Below are 21,787 nucleotides of genomic sequence, written 5' to 3'. Positions count from 1 at the left end.
GTACTCACAGTGAGACGTCTATCATTGGAACCTCTGCCTTCTCAGAAGCGATGTTCTCTAGGGGGAGCTAGTTCAGATAGTGTCCCCACGCAGCCCCCATTATCAGTCCCATTAGATCACTCGGCAAGTAGGGCTCCTGAATCTCCTGCTGTAACAGTCACTAGCCCCGTTATACCTACGACTGGCACTATATCTCCCCTGCAGTCTGAAAATAACAACGAACCACCAGTTAAGAGAAGAAGGGGTGGTGTGGCACAGAAACAAAGAGTTACCGGAGTGACAAAAGCGAGGGCGACTACAGTTTTGGAAAATAGTAAGAGTATTCTTTTGCCGCTGGATCCGCTTCCTTTGATGAACGATGAGTACAGGTGGATAAAACTAGAAAAGATGGTAACCCTCTTAGTGAACCCTCTCCTTCTCAAACTAACAGAGATTGAAGGGAGATTATCTTGCCTCGAGGATCATGGTGTAAACAACTTACAACTCTTAAACAATCCACGCCCTGGGACTACTCAACGACCGCAGGCAAGGAACCAGATGGGGGAAGCTGATCCACACCACACACATAAAAACTAACCGTCCCAGTGATGGGGGGGTTCAGGGAGGGATGAGTTCCGGAGGCCAGAGGGAAATGAGGTGGGGAAGGACTCTTACTCTTACCAGATACTGGATCTCCCTCCAGCAGCTTCCCCGCTTGTATTGGTTTTGGCCAATGTACCGATCCTGCGGGAGGATCAGCAAGAATCAACAACCCATTTAATGGCCAAAAGCTTACATTGGCTGTCGAGACATTCAAACCATTTTGTAGGGGGGTGGCCTTCTGCCTAATAAGAATATCATTGGCAGGAGAGTAGGGCGGCGGCTTTGCACTTCTAGAAAATCTAAATTGGGCGACTGTGTAGTAATACATTTCAATATTAGGTTTGTAGTTCGATCTCTCTTAGGTCAGCTACACAAAGTAGCCCTCCAGGGTACACAGATTTCTGCCTTACCTCTGGAGTATTTCTATAGCCACATCTTAACCCTGGGAAATGAACATAGAAGACCTCCGATGGAAGGTCCAATAGGAGGCTGCATAGGTAGAAATATGGGCGTCTTGGGGTTGAGATTGGAAAACAGATATGCTCCCTTGGCAGACCTAGAAGCATGTGATTGACTACCCTTAGGTGGTAATGATCTTGCAGAGGGATTGGAAAGCTCGGTTGTTGATCCTCAAGGGAGTGTAAAAAATACTGACTTTCAGAATCTTTCCGATTTTAAGGTGTTGCAATTTTAGACAATGTTGGGTAGCCTTATATTTTTTAATGTCTTTGCCTGACCCTTTTGTATGTTTTTCGATAGCCACATTTTTGTGGGCCTGTATAAGGAGGAGAAAATGTACCTTAGATTGTCTGGAGCATCCACTCTAAAACTAACCTGCAGATAAAGGGTAACTATATTTGTATTGCATGTGGCCTATAAGATGCGCCCAAAAACAGCAGGGTTTTTATTCCACTTCTTAATGTAACAGCAATGTCTATTTATGATCTGTGCAGGTAATTTTAGCTGCTACATGGGTAATTAAAAAAACATTAGTAATGCATTTTTCAAGTTATGAACTGGTTTGTTATGCTTATTATCGATCTTTTTCAGTTCTTTTATGATCTGTATGTTAATGGATCGAATAAAGAATTTATTGATTGATTGAGTGTGCAACTCAGTTGAATGTCTGTTGTGGCCTTTGTACCAAAAAGCCTCAAGCAGGTGAAGCACATTAGCCTGTGCATCTCAGGTTCTTTTTCTCATCCCCAGGTGCAACTAGGAACAGCAGTTGCCCTGCGCCTTGATGCCCTTGGGCTTAGTCCGCGCTTTAACAAATTCCCTTTCATTCATTCATTCATTCATTCATTCAGTTACATGTTGGTGGTCGATGACTGTTCAGAGATCAAAGTACCTTTGGCTATATGAGTTTACCTTCCCATGTTTCTCTTACTGTGTGATACCTTGCATATAGTAGAGTATTCACACACTCTCACATTTTACTTGTTGGAGCTGATTTCCCATAGTCATTGTAAAGAAAATGCTGGGTCCAAGAGATGTAAACGTAGTTAAGATTTACCAACTGTCAACCATGGCATCTACCCATCCAGTTATGACCGACAGCATCTCCGACTGAGCACAATTACAAGATACTACAAGGGTTTATCTGACAAAGAACATTTTGGCAAGTTATAGCCCAGTTACTAATAAAACCCCTTTAGAGCATAGTGATTTTCGGACCATGCACACCACAAATTTAAAGTGTTTTTTTTTTTCAATATCTTTAATGTCCCAAGCCAAGTTCCAGGTAGCAGCGGCATGACTCAAAGTGAAAATGTTATTGTAGCAGGAGTGTCTGAAATATTGGATGCTTTTACATAGAACAGTATTAACTGTGGAGTCCAGTTGGGACTGATAACAAAAACGTGGATTTGACAGAGAGCATGAGGGGTTGCAGGGGGGCAGAAGTGGGGGAGGGAGAACAACTATTTAGACGAATACCATACTACACACCGAACTGTTGATTTATACCTTGCCTTACACATATTATACACGTCTTGTCATGTTAGTGACTTCTGGAAAGAGGAAATTAAATTGAACTGATTCAAGGAAAGACGGGTGTTTGTGGTAGTGTAATCAAGAAAACTAGTAAACAAGAAGGGGGGGAGGTAAGAGCTCTAAAAAGGTGTGGAATAAAGAAAATACGATTAAAATGGGAGGAATGAGTGCAAGGGGAGAAGAATAGAACCAGGACCCAGATAGAAAAGGAAAATATATGAAAATGGGCAATTCGTAGAAAAGGCGAGTAAGGAGCAAGAGATGAAGGAACTGAAAATAATTAATAAAGAGGAGGTACACATGTGGAATAAGACGAAATTAGACAAGAAACGATGAAGTGTAATAGCTACGTTGATGCCTCTAACCAGAATATTTAGCTTCAAATCCTTGCTCCCTCACTTCGCAAGAACTATAGCAAATTAATTCACCTCCTGGTGTCTCAGTTCCGCCAGGTGTCCTCTGTGATTCAAGGCAGGTTGAACACCGTTATTATGTGCTATATTAAAACCAAATTACTGTGGAGTAAAGACGAAAGATGCAGGTGCAAAGATTCGGATTTCTTTCTGTCTGTTTGGAATGGCCCCTCTTTATTTCCTTTCAACTCCGTGGAAGTGAAATTAGGAGATATTTATGTCTCCCACTTGTCATTGTGAAGGAATAAGTAGTCATTAAACTCTAAAGTTGTAGTGCTCTTCAGTTTCTTTTTCGTCTATTTTATGACATCTATTCTCTTGTAGGATTTGCAAGTGCTCAGATCCGTTTGTGTTATGTTATAGGCCAATGTGCCTATGTTAACATCTAATCCATGCTGTGCTTTTGATATTAACGTTTATATGTTGTGCAATAGTTGGAATGCTAAAACGTAAATAAATATGTACAACTGCTGTGAGGTAAAGTAATGGAAATGCTCATCTGTTACAACCAATGGACAATAAGGGCCCAATTACAATGTAGTTCGGAGGACACTGTTTCTGGGAAGGAACCACCCAACCACAGGTCGGAGGCTCCAACAACCCCATTAGGATACAACCACACATGGTGCGGTCGCAAACTTCAATTTTTCAATGGGAGCTTGTGCAGCAGGCTGAAAACGTTGCCGTGCAAGCTCCCATTGAAAAATGGAAGTTTGTAAACATCCCTGCCCCGTGGGGCAGGCACCGTTAGGTCATTGCCACATGGTGCAGGTATGTTTAGGAGGGCACCTCCGGGACCAAATGCGGAGGGTCAAGGGGAAGGGAGGCCTGAGAGGGGCCCCAAAGTCACTTTCCGAAAACCTATCCATGTTAGAAATGTTGGCATGAATTGGCTGTCAGAAAACAACATCATAAACCTGACTGCGAAAACGCCGTCCTTAAGGAAATATGTTGCAGTTCCGACTGACCAACGGGCTCCCGTCGGAACAGAGTCGGAGTCCCCCACCGGTTTAAACTGCGACCGCTGTCATCCTAATGTGGTGGTCCGAGTTTAAACCTACAATGTCGGTCGGAATGCCACCGACCAGTGGTTGGAGGGTTTCCTAGCGACATTGTAATTAAGCAATCTGATATCTCTTGATGCTTGGAGGCCCACCCTCTTCACATACTGAGTCTTTCCCACTGGCTGACTGATGCCAATCACAGTTGAATCATGCATTATCCACAAACTTCTTAAGTGCCCTTCTCAAATCCACCTGAACAGTAATAACATTTACCGCATCCACAATCAGTTCTCCAACCTATCCCTTTTTTTCTGGCTCTCATTGAGATCTTGTTCATGTATGCACCATCCAAAGTTCTCCCAGACTGAATAATGGCCACTTGCAGAATCACGTGTAGTCAGACCCCCCAGGATATAGCGGCATGGATTCGCAAATTTAGCGGCACAAATATGGAAATTTAGCGGCACAAATATGGAAATTTAGCGGCATTTTTGCTGCACTTTATTTTTCTCATAATCATTCATTTTCAGCCTTAAATCAATGGAAACTGTTATAGCAGAGTATTCCACTTTGAATAGGCAAACTGGAATATGGAACAGAGGAAGCAGCCCACAGGTGAAGGCTTTTATCCCATGGAAATGCAATTCTCCATTTGCTTTCGCTCCCGGAGCTTGCCCCCCCACCCACTGCGGGGGGGGGGGGGGGGGGATGTGTTACCCCACTCTGTCGAATTTGTAAGTGGATTAAAAATGGCGAGAACACGTAAAGGGTTTGTTATAAAACCACTTACTTTCCTTGTGTGTCCCATCTCTCTTGTGGAAGCGTGTAGACAAGTGTGTGCTGCCCTTAAACATATGTAAAGGGTGCGATTAGCTATGTGTAAATGTAAATGTAAATGTGTAAATGTGTGAAGGGTGCGATTAGCCGTGTGCACACGAGCATGTTGGTGTCTTTAGATGCGCATGCATGAGGTTAGCTGCACTCGAATATATGTGAAATGTGTTAGTGACCCTGGCTAAGTGTGTGCCAGCGAGATCCGCTGCCCATCGTGTATGCACAAGTGTGCAGGAGCTCTCATGTCGGATGCCCGCCAAGGGGATACAGATAAGGGTACTAATGCGCAGGGAGTCTGTGTACCTGGGTGCTGGGGTCTCCGTCAGCGCCCAGGACGCTATCACTACCTTGCCGCGCCTGAGTGTATCAAGGGTCTCTGGTGGGAAGGGCAGGCTGACCGTGAATAAACATGTTCATAGGAATAAAGTAAAAGAGTTAATTTAAGTGCAAGATGATGGCGAACCCCAAACCCTCGCTGTGCCACTCTTAGACATAAACAAGAAACAGCCGAGCTGAAGCCTGAAGGGCGGCTTTAAGTTTAGCTACTTATGGTAGAGACGGTGCGGGACCAGCGTGTAGGGTTGCAAGCAGCTCCGGGAGGAAGAGAAGCACACAGGGCGCGATCTTTGAAAAACGGTTCAACGGTGCCCGAACGAATCCAGCAGCTGGATATTACAGCCCATCGGTTAAAAAAGGCGCAAGAAGTTTCACTTATGGCGGTATATTATCAGGATGTCCCATTTTCCTTTGCTGACCTCGGACTCCTCTGTCTGTGAATGAAAGTCAGGCATTGGAATGTGCAGAAATGGCAGCTTGTCTTACATGTAAGGGTAGATCGTCCTTCAAAGTCTACTGAGAGGGGTCTTCCCCTCCCCTCCTGTCCAGACACTGGGCCACTGAGTTCAAATCCCTATAAGATCTTCAAGCAGGTAGGTTTTCACCAGAACATAAGCACAATAAATCCGATTGTTCGCTTCTGTGCAATATAATGGAAAACAGTGATACTAGAGAATGGCCATGTGTATGTGTTTTTTGTTGTTTTAAAAGCAGCTTTCGGCTTATAATCCCTCGCTACAAACATTGACATGTTCTACTCACTCATGTATTTTCCACCCACACACAAGTAAATAAGTATTCAGGTATGTGTCCATCAGTTGCGCAGTGGCACCGGGGCCTAGCTCACTCCACACCTCTGCAATTATTTTTAAGCCTGTTTTCACGTGACTGCCTGAGGTCCTGCTTAGTGTTTACTTTTCAGAGGGAGGTGGAGGGTGGGTCTAGGGATGTGAGAGAAGGTTTGCTGTCACAGAAAGAACAAGACAGGCTTCGAGGTGAGAGTGGTGGTGGGAATGACAGCAGTCGGAAGGCACGGGAGGACGTTGATGCGTCGTCGCCACTGTTATACCACCGGGGAACAGAGCGGAGGGATCCGCGAAGCCTGCTCTCTTTTCTACAACAATAAGACAGCCATGTGCACTCTTTGGTAGAAATTGCAAGGATCCGCCATAGCGTGTAAATATTGCTCTGTAAATTTAATAGCATATTAATATTGACTATTTCTGCCGAGTATATCGTAAAACAAAATGATTACCCTACATAGTAGCTTCTAAGAATTGCTGCTTTTCCCAGGTGTGTCTTGCCCACATGATTATGGGAAAATAACAATTCCGAAAGACGTCACATGGATGGTTTTACTCCCAATGACCTTTAACCTATCGAAAATAAGCCAAGTTATTCCCAAATATGTCTCCAACTGACACAAATTTTTATAGCAAAAATACGTTAGTTTAATGATTTTGGAATCTGTAAAATTATCTGCCTAAAATCCCCCTTTTGGAAATAGTCCGTCTCTGCGCCTGCAAGTCTTGTCTATTGGGTGACAGATTCGAGTGACAGAGGACACATCTAATGAAAAGCTACTTAAGCGGTCCACTGATGGATGGCAAATATCACCTCTGCAAATTGTGTCCGGATTGCAGACAGGCCCGGCTCCAGGAATTTTTATTTGGGTGGGCCAATGGTGCCTTCGGGTGGGCCACTGAGTTAGTCACTGCCGGCAAGACTCGTGAGGGGAGGGAGAGAGGGCAGGGTTAATTTAATAATATATATATATTTTTATGTAGCTTACCGGGTCCCATGTCTTCTCGGCTCCTACCCAGGATGCAAGCAGACAGGCTCCCTCCCCAATGGTGCATAATTCCAGTGGCCCTGGTTATATCAATACACCCCAGCAGGCAGCAGTTAATGACTGTGCTGTCTGAACAAATAAACTATGGCGTAAACATTTTCAGTTTCTCTGGTATTGATTGAAAGGGCTTTATTTTGTTTTCCAAGGAAGGTGTACATGATCAAACATTTGGCGTCTCGGAAAAACCAGAACAGTTTCTGTGGTGGCCCTCCTTTGACTGAGGTAACTTAAAAGTTGCACTGCGGTGGCACTAGGGCCCAGGAAACTCGCTGCCAAGGGCATCTGCTGACAAAGCCTATACATTAAATGCCACATCTCAAAGAGACGGGTAAGGTGGGGGTTGGTTTCTGGTTAAATTCTGAGTTTGAGATGGGAGGTTGGTAGATTGGTAGAGCAGTGAGGATGCCTTGCCTGGCCAGCATGAGTTAGAGTCGGGCCAGCCATCCACTGCGAGGAGGAAGGGAGCAAAACCCTGTTTATTGCCCCATCACCTCCTGATCCAAGGGGAGTGAAAACTCTGGCCCTCAGTAGCAGCATCTCCCGTGGTGAGGCCTCCTTGTCATACCCTAAGGCAGTGGTCTTCAAACTTTTTTGCACTGAGCCTCCCAAAGAGAAATGTTTTGAAGTCGGGGACCCCTGTAAAACTTTATTCGGAAGATCGGGAAACAGGAGAGGCAGGGCTGAGCGCAAAGGCAGAGCTTTTGAGATCATATCATGGATACTTTTTTGAAGCTCATAATCCACAGTAAATGTGAAACATATGATAGGGAAAATCATCAAACAATAACAGACATTGACAAAAAAACCTGTTCTCTCCATAATTTGGTTCTTGTGAGTCCCTCGCACTCCTGGGCTCCAATGGAATTGCACTTCCTGCACTAATGATAGCTGAGGCCCTAAGTAGCCCACTACCTCCTCTGCCTCTTTCACAACTTACCGACCATGGCTATCACTCCAATCTTGAAACAGGTTATCCATCCCCTTTTTGGTTTTATCTAGGGAGGACCCGGCCCAAGGGTATTGGGAAACTTTAAATAAGCACCATTTACATTACACAAACACAAGTTCATATTAATTTATTATATATATTTTTTTAATTTTAGGCACTGGACTGTTAAGTGATTTGAGATGAGCTGACAGGAGAGCCTGAACTAGATTCCAAAGTAGGAAGCTCTTGCCATTAGGACACAATTCCCCCTTTTAGAAATAATGAGCTCCAACGTGCTGCCCCCACCTTTTTGCAGTAAAGGTGCTCTCATCTCTCTGTAAAACGCCCTTCGCAAAGCTTGACTGGTCACCTTTCTTTTGCTTTTTGCTATATTTGGGTATTAAACCAGCATTAATGAGGTGAAACCAATGCCCAGATAGTTTTTACCAAATGTAAAAATGGCAAAGTAACAAAGTAGATGTATGACAAAATGTTCTGTATAACCCCACATAATTTTCCTTTTCTTGCCACATAATTTAGTCAACCATGCCCCATGATTTGGTCCTCCCCTGCTGCATAATTCCAGTGACCCTGTCTTTAATAGACCTCTCATGACGCTGGACCCTATGCAACTGGTTAAGCAACACACATAAAAGCAGCCGAGGAGCAAATATATGTTTTATCTGATGCCACAGTGCTTTTTACCACAGGCATAGAATGTGTAGCTCTATAAATACACTAGTTACTATTTCCCACTGTGAAAACCAGGATTCAAATTGGCGACTATCTGGTCAGACACGGAAATCTGCAGTGATTGCTTTAGATAACGGAGGTTTATAACGTAAGAGAGTATATTTTCCCAAAATTGGTTTCATTTGCTTTCTTTTTAATTTACTGTGTGTGCAAGTTTTTTTATATATGCAATTATATGAAGATGTAAAAATTACTTAGTTATTAGCATATTGTGTTTACCCTTGAGCCCCGTCTCCCTACTCACTGACAGTGCCCCAGGAAACACTCAGGATTACAGGTGCAAACTTTTTATGCAGTTTAACTTCTGCATATAATAGAAGACTCAGTTGTGCCCCCCTGGGAATGCAGTCACAGACCCCCAGGGAGGCGCGCACCACCGTTTGAAGACCTGTGCCCTAAGGCCAGGGCCGCAGCTCCCACCACATGCTGTGCCTGCTGGGCTTGGCCCATTGTCATTCTATATGGGACAATTGCCCGCCATAATCTGTGTTGGGCTGGGCTGCGCAGAGACTGCAGCATCCTCTTGAAGTCGGATCAGGAGGGCCAGCCCGAACACTGGTGGGGGGGAAAACGGCTCACATCAAGACTCGGCACTTTGCCTCAGGTAGCGGCCGAAATGACCGCCTTGCCAATCCGACGCTCAAGGCTCATATTTGGGTGGGCCTGGCCCACCCGGCCCACCCTCTAGAACCGGGCCTGATTGCAGAGGTCAGGAGACTCAAAAGCCACAGTGTCAAACTATTCATTCAGTTGTTTTATCACTCTGGGTAGTTCTCACCTGGTTCCGAGGAGCAAAGAATATTTTTTTAGTGTAGCAGGAGCATCTCAAAGATGACGTGAAATACATATAACAATAAAATACCTAGTTTCAAACACAATAATAAAAACTGTATCTTGTCAGTGCGAACTCAGTTTGCAAATCTGTAGCTGTTTATTCCTTTCTGAAACTCACTGGCCCTGGATAGGTGTTCCCTAATTGCGGCATTTTTACAAAAGTGCCGATTTCGCTGGCACTTTTGTAAAAATCGCGGCATTTTTGCAAAAGTGCCGATTTCGCGGCAAATCGCGAAATCGTGAAATCCTGGAGGGTCTGTGCAGTAGCCACAATATTGGTGCTGGAGGAGTTGTTGCAGTGATGTACTACAATTATATGGCTATCAGCATAATGTTATGACTTCCCTGGCTAAATCCTATACAATTGCTCCAATAGCCCCATCTACTTACTCAGAGAATATGAAGAGTAATTGTACCCCTTCCCTCAAATGTTTTCCCTCATTCTCTGCTAACAGCTTTGTTTTGACCTGGCTTCTCTCTTCTCTTAGCACTATTAAGGGGTGTGAGATGGTAATCCTACTGGCAAAGTCCTTGTCTCACCAATCTCCACAGGCAACATACTGAATCTGGAATATGTTGAAATAGCCCTTCTACGCCGACAGGTGAAATTTCAGCTCCAGCTCCAGCTCTAAGCTGGTACCACCACTGAGCTGAATAAGGTATCTCCAGTGTGCACTGATGTCATTCTTTTGCAGCCTTTGAAGTAGTTCAAGACAGTTTTGGGGCCATTATGCAGCTTTCCAGATCTGGTCTTGACACTAATGGTTTGGTGGCCATGTTTAAGGGCTCTTCGGTGATTCTTCATAGACATGCTTGTTTGAAGTCTCTTGAGCCTCACTGGTGATGTTCATGTAAATGTTTTGATGTGGTCTTTGATGATTCTCACCTCCTTTGCAAACAGGCGTTCTAGAGTCTAAGTGCTGCTGCTAGGTATGCCCCAGTACCCGATCTTTGGGTTTACCATCTGCTGTTAATATGTTCTGTGGAGGTCAAAGGAATCTCAAAAGCTTTATGTGGCTGTGGGCGTACAGGGATCGCTAACACTCCAACTCTGACCATCCACTGTTTCCACCTACGCATGACCACAAGGGATCTGGTACCTTTGAACAGTACTTGTGGTAGAACCATCAGTTTTCATCTTTTTCCTCCCTTCTTCTCCTGTCAGGCCATGTGGAATGCCTACATGTAGAATGGATTTGTAATAGGAAAGTAGTGTTCTTTTGACACTGTGTTGTTCAGGCTAATGAAGCTAAAGGCCTTGCATGGGGGTTGTCCCCTCTTCGAAGCACACTTGGCATGCTGCCTTCCTTCTCACCATCTGTCTGTGTTACCCATTTCCCAGACAAGGGGATAAGAATAATTTTTGTTCCTCTGCAATGGAGGCCTTTCTCTTTGACAGGGCCTCAAGTTGTTCCAGACTGAGGTCTTGCTTTACACTTGGGTATATTTGGTCTAGTTAATGCTTCTCTCGTTCACTTTCTCTTTTCTTTCTCGTAGGGAATGGTATTTAGGTTCTTATGTGTTTTCTAGGTTGGTTTATCTATATACTCTTGGATAAAGATTTTTTTGCCCTCTAACAATAGTTGACTTTGTCCTAGGTTTGAATGACAAAGGGTGCTGGTGGGAAGTATTGCACATCGGGCAAGTACATTTTTATTGCTTTTTGGTCAAAGTCAAAGTCAGAGCCAAAGTCCCAGGTTTCTGAGGATGTTAGGAGAAGTACACGTTTAGAGAGCTAAGGGTACCAATACCTCAGGAATGGCGCTTGGGGTCAAGACTCACTCCAGCAGAAGCCACCAGCAGGGTCCAGGGCAGGTCCAGTTGAAACTGTTTAGCTAAAGTCTTAAGGAAAAGGGGCTTCTTATAGCTTTTTGTGTCCCTATAACTTAACAGGTTGTGAGCCGAATGACCCTTGGAGTCCACCTCTTGGTGATGGGTACAAGTGGGAGCAGGTCCAGCCTTTCATGTCTCCTCAAAGGTCTCAAAAGCTGATGCAGTCTTTCTTTTGTATTCCACAGGTCCAATAGTGTTCTGAAAAGGGTGCCCAGGGGTGTCACATTTATGCTTGGCACTAGCCTGTGGGAGGTCCTGACCCCTCACTGACCAAGAGGGAGAAAGTTCCCAGAGGTAACCCAACCCTCTTTTGCAGCAGTTCCTGTGTGTTCTACTGCAATCAATTCCACTATGCCCCTATCTACCTAATTTCAACATGGCAGAACCTGTATTTCTCTGTGCAGAGCTCCTGTGCCAAGAAAATGAGCAACCCCTTCTTTATGGTCACGCAAAACTATCTCTGGGGAAGCTCATCTGCCACTGTGATTGGTGCCTATCTGACCAAAGGGACAAAGAAGAGGACAGGCCAACAAGTGAACTACATCTGCCTGTGACCGGGTAGGCCTCTTTGAAGTTAAGTACGTTCCTGGGTACAGCCAAGATGGTCATCCTTTCAGAGGAACAGAACACCTCCCTACACACAAGACCTTTGTCTCAGCTCTTGGAGCAGGTTTGTACCTCATCAAAGGAGTTTTCACCTTCTCGGTAACAGTTGGAAACTCATGCAAATGGACTTCTAGAAGCTTTAGAAAGGTAAACGATGACTTTTAAAAATAGTGTTTGCAAAATATTTGCTACAATCCTAGTTTACCAATGATTTGGGCTTGTTTTAAATATTTTTTTAAATGTCTAGAGATAACTTTGTAGCTGTTCCACCGAGATAACATTATTTAAGTTTAATATTATCTCCCAAAATCTTCCTATGGAACAGGTAATCCTGCTACAGCGAAAATAGCTTTAAGGGAATTGTCATTTTAAGGGCATGTTTAACATGAAACTTTTTCATGTCCTACTTTTAAATACTATTCACCGTGGCTTGTGGGCATTAAAGGCATATTTAAGTATGAATGACTAATATTTATAAGGATAGTTAAGGCTTGCCTAAAGGTTTTATTTTGAAGGTTGAATTTGCAGTTTTAAAGCTGCACAGACAGGCTACAGGGGTAGGCCTGCAGTCCTGCATGCACTGTCACTCTAGTGGTGACACAAGGCAAACTGCAGCCCATTAGAGGCATTTTACTTACAGGCCCTGGGCGCATTTTGTACCAAATACCCATGGGTTTAGAGGTAAGTTAAAGATACCAGTTAGAGGCAGAGCAAATTTCAACGTGATTTAGGGGTCAGAGCATACCACCTGGGCACTGAACAACAGGGTCCCAGTGTGCTGAGTCCAAAAACCAGTAATGAATTCTAGCAAAAAGTGAGTGTGACCAAGCTAAAAGGGTCATTTTCATGCAGCAAGTATTTATTTGCCTCATTGATGTAGCAGTAGGTGAAGAAGAGGATATTAGACTTTTGTAGATCCACATTGTCATCCTCAGTATAATGATATTCAACCAATTGAGTTTAAGGTGAATATTACCACAGAAGGGCTCTGTGTCTTGAAAAACCAACAAAATATCCAAGTTCCTGCATTTGCAACACAATTCAATGATGATTGCTGAGACCCTGCCTATTTGATCAGAGATTATCACCTCCACATTTTATACACTGAGCTGGAGGCTATTAGTTGTTATCCACTCCTGAATTACTATTAGATATTGAATCTGAGAAGATTAAATGACTAGGAATTGGTGGTTGTTCTCATACATAGATGGGTCTTGTCTAAGCAAAAATGAATTCATGCAATGGAACAGGTCCTCACACACAAACTGAACTTTAGTCTGAACTTGAGAGAGACCTGTGTGATTCCAAACTGCCAAGTTCTGTAGAGGATCCTGGTATGGTTTTTTAGTGGTCCTCTAGCAGAAGAGGCTTTACTGTGACTCAGTGTGTAAGGCGCAATAAAGCCACTCTAATAAGTCATACGTGATGTGCCATTCCATATAATTAAGGGTATTTATTTTAAGAGGCTAAATATGGCAGCTTGTACTATGCAGACTCTCAACAATAATTGGCCCCAGACCAATTGAGTCCAATTAATGGAAATTGCTTCACAAAAATGCTAGCGGTGGCTGAATAGAGAAAAATTCTTTGGCACTTGATGACTTCACAGATTTGACCAACTTTCCCATCCTTAGTCCCTCACAGCCAGTCATTTGGTTCTGAGAGGTCACAGGGAGGACGTGAAAACCATACAAAGTAATATCAGCTGTTCAAATCCTGTCTATTAGTTTTTCCTGTTGCTGGCATTTGACTTCAGAAATCAGGGGTTACAAGAATATTGCCTATGGTACTATGGAACTAAAGTTCGCTAAGATAGAAGAATTCAGATACATTATTTTACAATAGGAGAAGTAGGATCCCTCTCCTCCTTTTCAAATTTGGCGGATAAGTATCAGCCGCCCAAAAGTCCATTTTTTAAGTATTTGCAGATACGTGATTTTTTAAGTAAACATGTAATGACGCTAAAACAACATAAGATAGTTGAAGCCATAAGACTTTAGGCAAAAATCGGGGCTCTCTATAAAGAGCTTTTCAAAGTAGACGATCTAGAGAAACATAATCCTAAATGGGGGAACACTCTTGGAGAGCAATCTGTGTCCCTAGAGAAATCGATTGATATAGCAGGGGAAATTCTATTGGCGGCGAATTTAAAAATACAGCATTATAAAACAATAATAAACTTATATCATACTCCTGCAAAGATGAAGAAATTGGAGGGTGTCTTTGATGGGAAATGTTTCCGATGTGGCGCAGATGACGCCGACATCTCTCATGTTTTCTACTCTTGTACCAAACTGACGGTGCGTGTACAGCAAATTGAGAGATTGTTATCAGAGGACACCGGAGTAGCTCTAAAAATCTCGGCTTCTATTATGCTGCTTGGGATTGGGGAAAATCTACTGCTTGGGAGGCCGATGTATAAGTCTAGGTATCTTGTTTTTTTCGCTATGGTAGTTACACTATTGGGCATAGATTCCACATGGCTCCATCCTGAGGCACCTTCTTTTGAAATGTGGCTAGCAAGGTTTTACAATACATTCAACATGGAATTTAGTTTATATTCCGTCAAGGAGACAAGAAAGCAAAATCTTGGTATGTACATATGGGGGGCTATGGTTGAACATTTGAGCTGTTGAAATGTATTTTTCTGAGAAATGGTATGAATTGATTCTTTTCCATTATTGTATCCTGGTTTGTGATTTGTTTGTTTTAACTGGCTTGATACTGTGGATTTTAATTTTTTTAAAAAAAGAGAAGTAGGGTCATATTAAAGACAATTGTGTCTTTCAATCTCTTTTCTCAAAAATTTGTGTGAAGTCAGGAATTTAAGAGGGTGGACCGATTCAGATGAAAGGAGAGTTCATTTTTTGGAGGGTGTTATAGGTTTGACCCATGGAGTCTCAGGGGGACTGTTGTTTGTCAGGTGGGTGTATAGAAGTAAAAAAGGGGTGACACCCACCAAATGACAGTGACTTAACAGGTTGGCAATTGGATATATTATTTTCCTCAAAAGATTTATTGCAATTGGGGCAAACCTTTTCTATGCGATCTGTTTTAGAGGGCATAGGAGGGCTTAAGTAAGATTTGAAGAAGAAAGTAAGCCAAACATTAAATCCAGTGAGACCAATGGAAAATATTTTTCGATGGTTTCTGTTTTTTTCAATCATAAAGGGTCCCTTAAAATGTATCCCTTTTTTCTATGATGTAATACATTATTTTTTTCAGCTACAACAAGATGGTATTTTTGTCCTGTTTGGAAACTACGTGGTCATTGAACTATTGGAAAACATGCAGGTTATTTAAATTAAAGTTATTTTCATTTAGTTTGGTTTGGTTTTGCTTTTCTGGTTGTCTTTCTTCTTTCCTTTTAAGCAGGTGGAGAACCAGAATACATGATGAGCCTGAGTTTGCAATTTCCTGAGCTGTGCCAGTGTCTCTGTTGTAGTTTGTCAGGGCCACTGGAGTTATGCGACATGGGAGGGCCAACTTATGTAGCAGGGTTAACTAAATTCTGCAGCAAAAAAAGGCAAATTATGTGCCATAATGTGGTACATTTTGAGTTAGTATTACTTAATTTGTTTGTCATTTGTACAAATGTTACAACTATGTGGCCAAAAATGTCACCTCCTTCGTGCCAGTCTAATGCCCTAATACTGCACTAAGCAACAGAAAAATGTGCCAACCTTGGTGAAGGGGTTACCACAGCGCAGCAGAGCATTGCCTCACTTTTAGTCATTTTTGATCCATTTGATCAAATTATTGGTTGACCATGCACTGCTAAGTACCCAACATATTACATCACAGATGACATCTTCTATGACATCATTGATATTACTTTAACATTTGTAGTGAAATTATTGATGAGAAAACTCTGCATTGTGGGCATGAGATATAGTTGCTTCAGGATGCAAGTTATAGCTACTTGAGATATGTATATCTGTTGAATTTCTATGGTTATGTTTGTGCTAAATCTGAACTTAGCTATAACATCTCTGGAGCCCTTGTTTTTTTTCAGTGAATATATATATATATATAAATATATATATATAAATATATATATATATATATATATATATATATATATATATATTTTCCAAAGCCTCTCCAAAACGGAAAGAATGAGCCGCACACATGGCAGTAGCGTTCATTATTTATTTCGGCATTTAAAAGGCTCCAATATTCCTAATATATTTCGGCCAACCTTTGGCCTTCTTCAGATGTAGAGCGACAAGCATACGGGGGCCATGCAGGTACACAGGAACCAGGAAGTTGCTTATTTTTTATCGCGGTGATTTCCTTCCAGTGGGAGCCCAGATAGTTTTCAGTACTAAGCATTCTGGTCCCTGTAGTACCATTCCAGCCTCACCAATTCATTCCCTCCAGTGGGTGATACTTGTACCAATCTGCCAGTGAGAGTCTCCCCGCAATCCCCACTGCACACCATTTTAAAGCATGCTTTCACTGTGTAGGTTGAGCTAGATTCTCCATGAACATGTTGCTTATTTACAATGAAAACACTTAATTTCAGTCTTTGTTTTGGAAAATGCTAGTAAAATGATTCTAAGTTATTTTCCACTCAGCTTTAAAAATATACATTAATTGTGAAATTAGAGTTTGATATCTTTAGTGGGAAAGTAACTGTATTAAAATGTACTTTGTGCTGCCAGGGTCAAAACTGGGTTAGCACCAGTTTTGCCACTCATCTGACCTCCAGAAGCTCAATGCACATTCCAGGTTGGAGTTAATGCTTTTCCTCTGGGCCCCTGTGGGCACAGAAAGACAAGGGGTCAACGACTGGCCAGTTAATAAGGATTAGCCATCTTGGAAGAGTGCAGCAATAGTTGGCAGAACCAACAAAAACCTTCAAACAACCTCCTTTGATTTGGAGATGCTACTTCAGGCAGACCGGTTCTGCTCCCATTCATTCCCAGGGCCCTCCTATACTCTCTGGCTTCAGTCCCAGTTCTTGGCCTGATAGAGGGAGAAGACTTAATCTAATTATGGAAGTGGTTTAGGGAGAGCCAACGAGCCTTCTGATGGGAGATGGGGTTAGCCATTTTGGATTTAGGACTTCTGGAAGTGTTTACAGTAAAGTGAAGAGAAGCTGCTGCAAAATGAGGTGGACAAAAGCATGAACGTAGAAAGGACTGGGTAGGTAAGATTCTTCAATCAGTGTTGGTGCTTAGAATGAGACCAGCATATCATAAATTCCTCCTCAGAACATTCCTGGCCTTGGGAACAGTCTACCTGAAGAAGAAGACCCTGCTGGAAGAAAGAAGACTGAAGGACTCCTAGCTCCTACTGCCACCAAGGTATGGAACTGCTCTCCAAGATCTCTGGTTAATTTCCAGAATGCCTGCTCCAGGGATACAAAATGCAGAAGGACTACTGACTTCACAAATGCCAAGCTGATCACTGGGGACTGAACTCTGCAGAAGCCCCGACTGGTGAAAGACCTTGTGCCAAGACGTGTTCAGAAGGAAAGTTCGCAACAGTTGGAGAAAGTTTGAACTTAGTCACTGTTTCCACCTTTGGAGGATCATGATAATGTTAGAAGGAGGTTGCACCATAGTCAGGCTAAAAACCAGGTTTGTCTCACTTGGAGCATTTTACTGTGCTGAAAACTGGTCCACGGTAAAGGTATATGGCTTTGTTGAGCCATGCACTGCTACAACTTCCAACCTTGCCTCGTGTGAGGGTTCTGAGACCCAAAAATAAAAAGTCCAGAAGGTACAACCTTGGATCAGGGTGAAAGGGCAAATCTATTCTACTCCTTTGCACAAATGGAAAATTCTGACTTCCCAAAAAACTATCAGCCTGATTCATGTAGCTAACAGCGCTCGCAAAAGGGCCAGATTCTGAGAATCTGGCCCTTTGCAAGTGCGATTTTTGCATTTGGTATTCATGATCCCAAATGCAAAAATCGCTATTTAAGAATTAGCAAATATGCGAGGAGTAGCATTTAAGGAATCTCTATTAGAGATTCCTCAAATGCTATTCATGACACATTAAAAAATTGCGATTTTGCACTTTTGGGCCGCTATTTACCGAGAGGTCAGACCTCTCGGTAAATAGCAAAAACTCAGAAAAATGCTTTTAAAAGCATTTTTCTAAGTTGCATGTTGCACACACACATGTCCTTTGGACATGTGTGTGCGCAACACCTGTTCAAATGTGCATTTTAGGGGTGCTACAGGGTGTCCTTTGGACACCCCTGGAACCCTTAAAATCGCTATCTTATTTGCGAGTAGCAAATTGCTACTCGCAAATAAGGGATACTCCCCATTCATTCCTATGGGCCTCTTGGCCCATAGGAATGAATGGGGAGTTTTTGCGAGTAGCAAATTGCTACTCGCAAATAAAGAACATGTAGGAATCGCTATTTATTTAGCAATTCCTACATGAATGCCGTTTTGCGTGTCCTCAATAGCGAGTCGCTATGATTCGCTATTAGGGCCACGCAAAACGGCCCGTACATGAATCAGGCTGTATATGTCTAAAGGTAAAAATCTTGACCAGGACAGGCCTCTTGGTGTGTCCCACTTCCACTCACTTCCACCCCATTGAAGTCAGAACGAAATCGTGGTTAGGACTGAAGGGCAAGATCTTAATCAGATCTTATGCACAGGATTCTACGTTTTGGACAGAAATCTGGCTTTTTCCCAGAAAATGAGGACGATTAAAAAACAGAATTCATTTCTCGGTATTTTCAGAATATGTTTTCCACAAAGGAATAACCAACTTTTGTAGATGTGTATTAGGCTTCCTACAACTGCAACTCTTAAAATGTATCAGGGCCACTAGAATTATATGGCAGGGAGGATCAAATTATGCTACAGGATTGACTAAATTATATGACAAGAAAATGCACATTATGCATTGTACTTAAGCACACTTTTTGATAGTATTACTACATTATTTTGTCAGTTTTACACATGTTAACACTGTCTGGACAAAGATTTATCTTTAGTACCAGCGTAACACGCAAACATAGTAGTAAACAAAAGAAATTTGACCTGTCCACCTTAGTCAAGGGTATTTCACTGTACAGCAACATGTGTTGCCACTTGTGATCTGCTTGAGCTAGAAGCAAAATCTTTTTTTACCTTCAGATTATGTAGCAGATGATGGATTATGTGGCAAGTCCATAAATATGTGGAAAAAGCTGTGCCGTAACACCACATAATTCTAGTGGCCCTGTCCATGATTAATCACTGACATTGGGCTTCCACGCAGTAGTAAACTAGTTGTACAGACAGCACTTCAGTGCCCCATCAGCGGTAGTAGAAGTAAGCACTATACAAGTACTGGCACCATGCCATACCTTGCTCCAGCTGACCACAGTCCCTCGTGTAGTCTTTGATAACCAATGATAATGAAGGAAATGGCCAGATGAGAGCTAGCTGAGAGTTCATCTCTGATGTGCAGCCAGCCGCTTCCATTGCTGGCCTAGCCTCTTTACCGAATATGATGATTTGCACAATAAATGTATGTTTGCCAGTAAGTGCAAACACACTATTGTGCCACCATATTCTTGCATTAAGTCTATCTGTGCTTCTTTCACTAACCAGGCGAAGAGTGGCAAACACTAGTCAAAGAAAACACACCGCTCAGTATTCCCTCGAGAGATAGTGGCATCTGCATTGCTGCCAGCGCCACAAAGAGTGTACCAATGACTTTGCAAATTTTACAAATGTCTAGAGATTTTTACAAGATGTGAAAAACAAAGTCTGGCTACAAAATTATTCCGTAGAGCGAAATTCACTTTTAAAATATTTATAATTTTTGGAAAGACTGGCTTGCTTCTAGGCCCTGCCAAGAGGGCTGAAGGCCGCACTGCGTGCCAAGGGAATTTAAGTAGTTTGGCCAGCGCTGGAAGAAGTGTGTTTAACAATCATCAATTGAAGTATTCAGTGCTGGCTTATGTTCATGCATCAAGAAAGCTGCTAGTGCCTGTATCTATTCATGCTTTACTGCTGCATCCAGTGCATATGGCCGTAAATGTAACTAGACGCTTACTGTACCCAAGGAAGTGAACTCGTGAGCAAGTTACACCTCTCTCAGAAACCAAAAGCTTTTTTCCGCACAGTACTCATTACCTCCTCGTCCTGTCTCCCCGTCCCATTCCTTAACAGTGAGCAGCTAGTCTGCTCCACAGAGACCTAATACCTAGCAGAGCTTTTTGCACTTCCCCAACATGGCGTCACCATCATGTGACAATAAAGGGGGAAGTGCGGTAGAGAAACTTCCTGTTCTTTTTTTTCTGCCTTCGCAGTCTACTGATGTCCTAGCAGGAGCTGTTGGGGGTGAGTTTTCTCTCTGTTTTTTGTTGTTGTAGCGTCCTGCTTTAGCGGCCGCCTTTTTTCCTTTTTTGTTGCATGTGTGACTACCGGAGGTTCGATCCCTGCACTTTGTGGCTCCGCCTTCATGTACTTGTTTGTGGGTGGGGGGGGCCTGTGACTTGCGGAGATTGCTCTAGCGGCCGCCTGTGCATCTTTTTTGGCCGCTGCTTGCTTTTGGGGCATTTGATTCAGCCTATGTATGGTATGCACCTGTGCCTCCTCGGCCTGCTCTAGCGGCCGTTGCTCTCAATGCCGTCCCGATGCACCCTGCTTTAGCGGTCGGGGATTTTCAGCTGTGTTTCCTGCGGTTTGCGCAGCTCCCTGGGGTTGTGTTTAGGCAGCCGGACACTTTTTTAGCATCCGCCCCCTGTTTCCCGTGTGGGGACAGGGCCTCGGGACTTCTTGCCTTTCTGGGACGGTCTCTTTTTCTTGGGTCCCGCCTGCTTCTTCATGTGGCGGTTGCTGCTGCCTTCCGGGCTCGGCAGGCTGTTGGCGGATTTGTTTGGGGTGCGGAGCTCTCTGACTTGTTCATCTGTGTGCGCTCCCACTCCGTCCTGGTTGGCGTTTTTGAATAATGTTAACAACAAGAAACCTGTAAGTCGAAAAGTACAGAGCAAGATAACGCTGGCATTGGAAGAATTGCACAGAGAGAGTGAAATTAAACTAGCATATCAACAGAAAGCTGTTAAAGTCCTATCAGACCACCCAAATGGCGGAGCCTCATCACGTAGGACTCCTAGACCTTGGTTTGTGTGCAAATGCCCAGACGTATTTTGGCATTGCATCACTCAGCCATGGTCTAGTCACCAAAGTTGTTCATGCGGATGGTGTGTCTGACATGTGCAGTGCAAAAAATCAAGTGGTGTGTATAAAATGGCTGAACTGGCAAACAAATAAACTTTAATGGCGTTTGCCTGAACGTCAGATTAAAAATTAGTGAGGTGACAGTGTGACAAAATCACTGTCTAACTTGCTTGGTAAAGATCAAAAATTAGGGCCAACATGTTTCTGCCATAGCGTGAAAGTCCACTGGCATTCTTCAGGGCCAAGCTGGAATGCTACTGCAAGTAAACTACTAATTGTGTTATAATTAATTGTGTGAAAGGAAAAATTTTTTTTAACCAAAATCCAATCAAATTGGTCATACAAGACCATCCTACCGCATCTTCTTATGTAGTCCACAAGATGCAGTTGGTCTTCCCTGCAAATAATATACAAGAGGAGAAACCATGTAAATACTATACACAGGTACTGTATGAACAAACCATAAATATTACTATCACTCTAATCAGCACTTAGGAAATCAGTGCTGCTACTGTGCCGAAACCAATGCCAGCTCACTAAACACTGAAACACGTCCATCACCATTTAGCGATGGCTCCATAGGGGGTGCGCAACCTGGCGTCACCAACAGATAATCTGTGTGTGCTTTGACATAAGTATGAACACTTACCCATCAATTTGTGGGAGTTGAG

The 21,787-nt window shown here is 43.1% G+C and overlaps 1 protein-coding gene across 2 annotated transcripts in view; it reads left to right on the top strand.

Moving 5' to 3' along the window:
• Nucleotides 1–21,787, top strand: part of SRPX (sushi repeat containing protein X-linked) — a 464,109-nt gene that overhangs the window by 170,593 nt on the left and 271,729 nt on the right. The window lies entirely within an intron of this gene.

This window comes from Lissotriton helveticus, chromosome 8, assembly GCF_964261635.1.
Source record: "Lissotriton helveticus chromosome 8, aLisHel1.1, whole genome shotgun sequence".
Lineage (NCBI taxonomy): Eukaryota > Metazoa > Chordata > Amphibia > Caudata > Salamandridae > Lissotriton > Lissotriton helveticus.
This window is presented reverse-complemented; position numbering and strand designations above follow the sequence as displayed.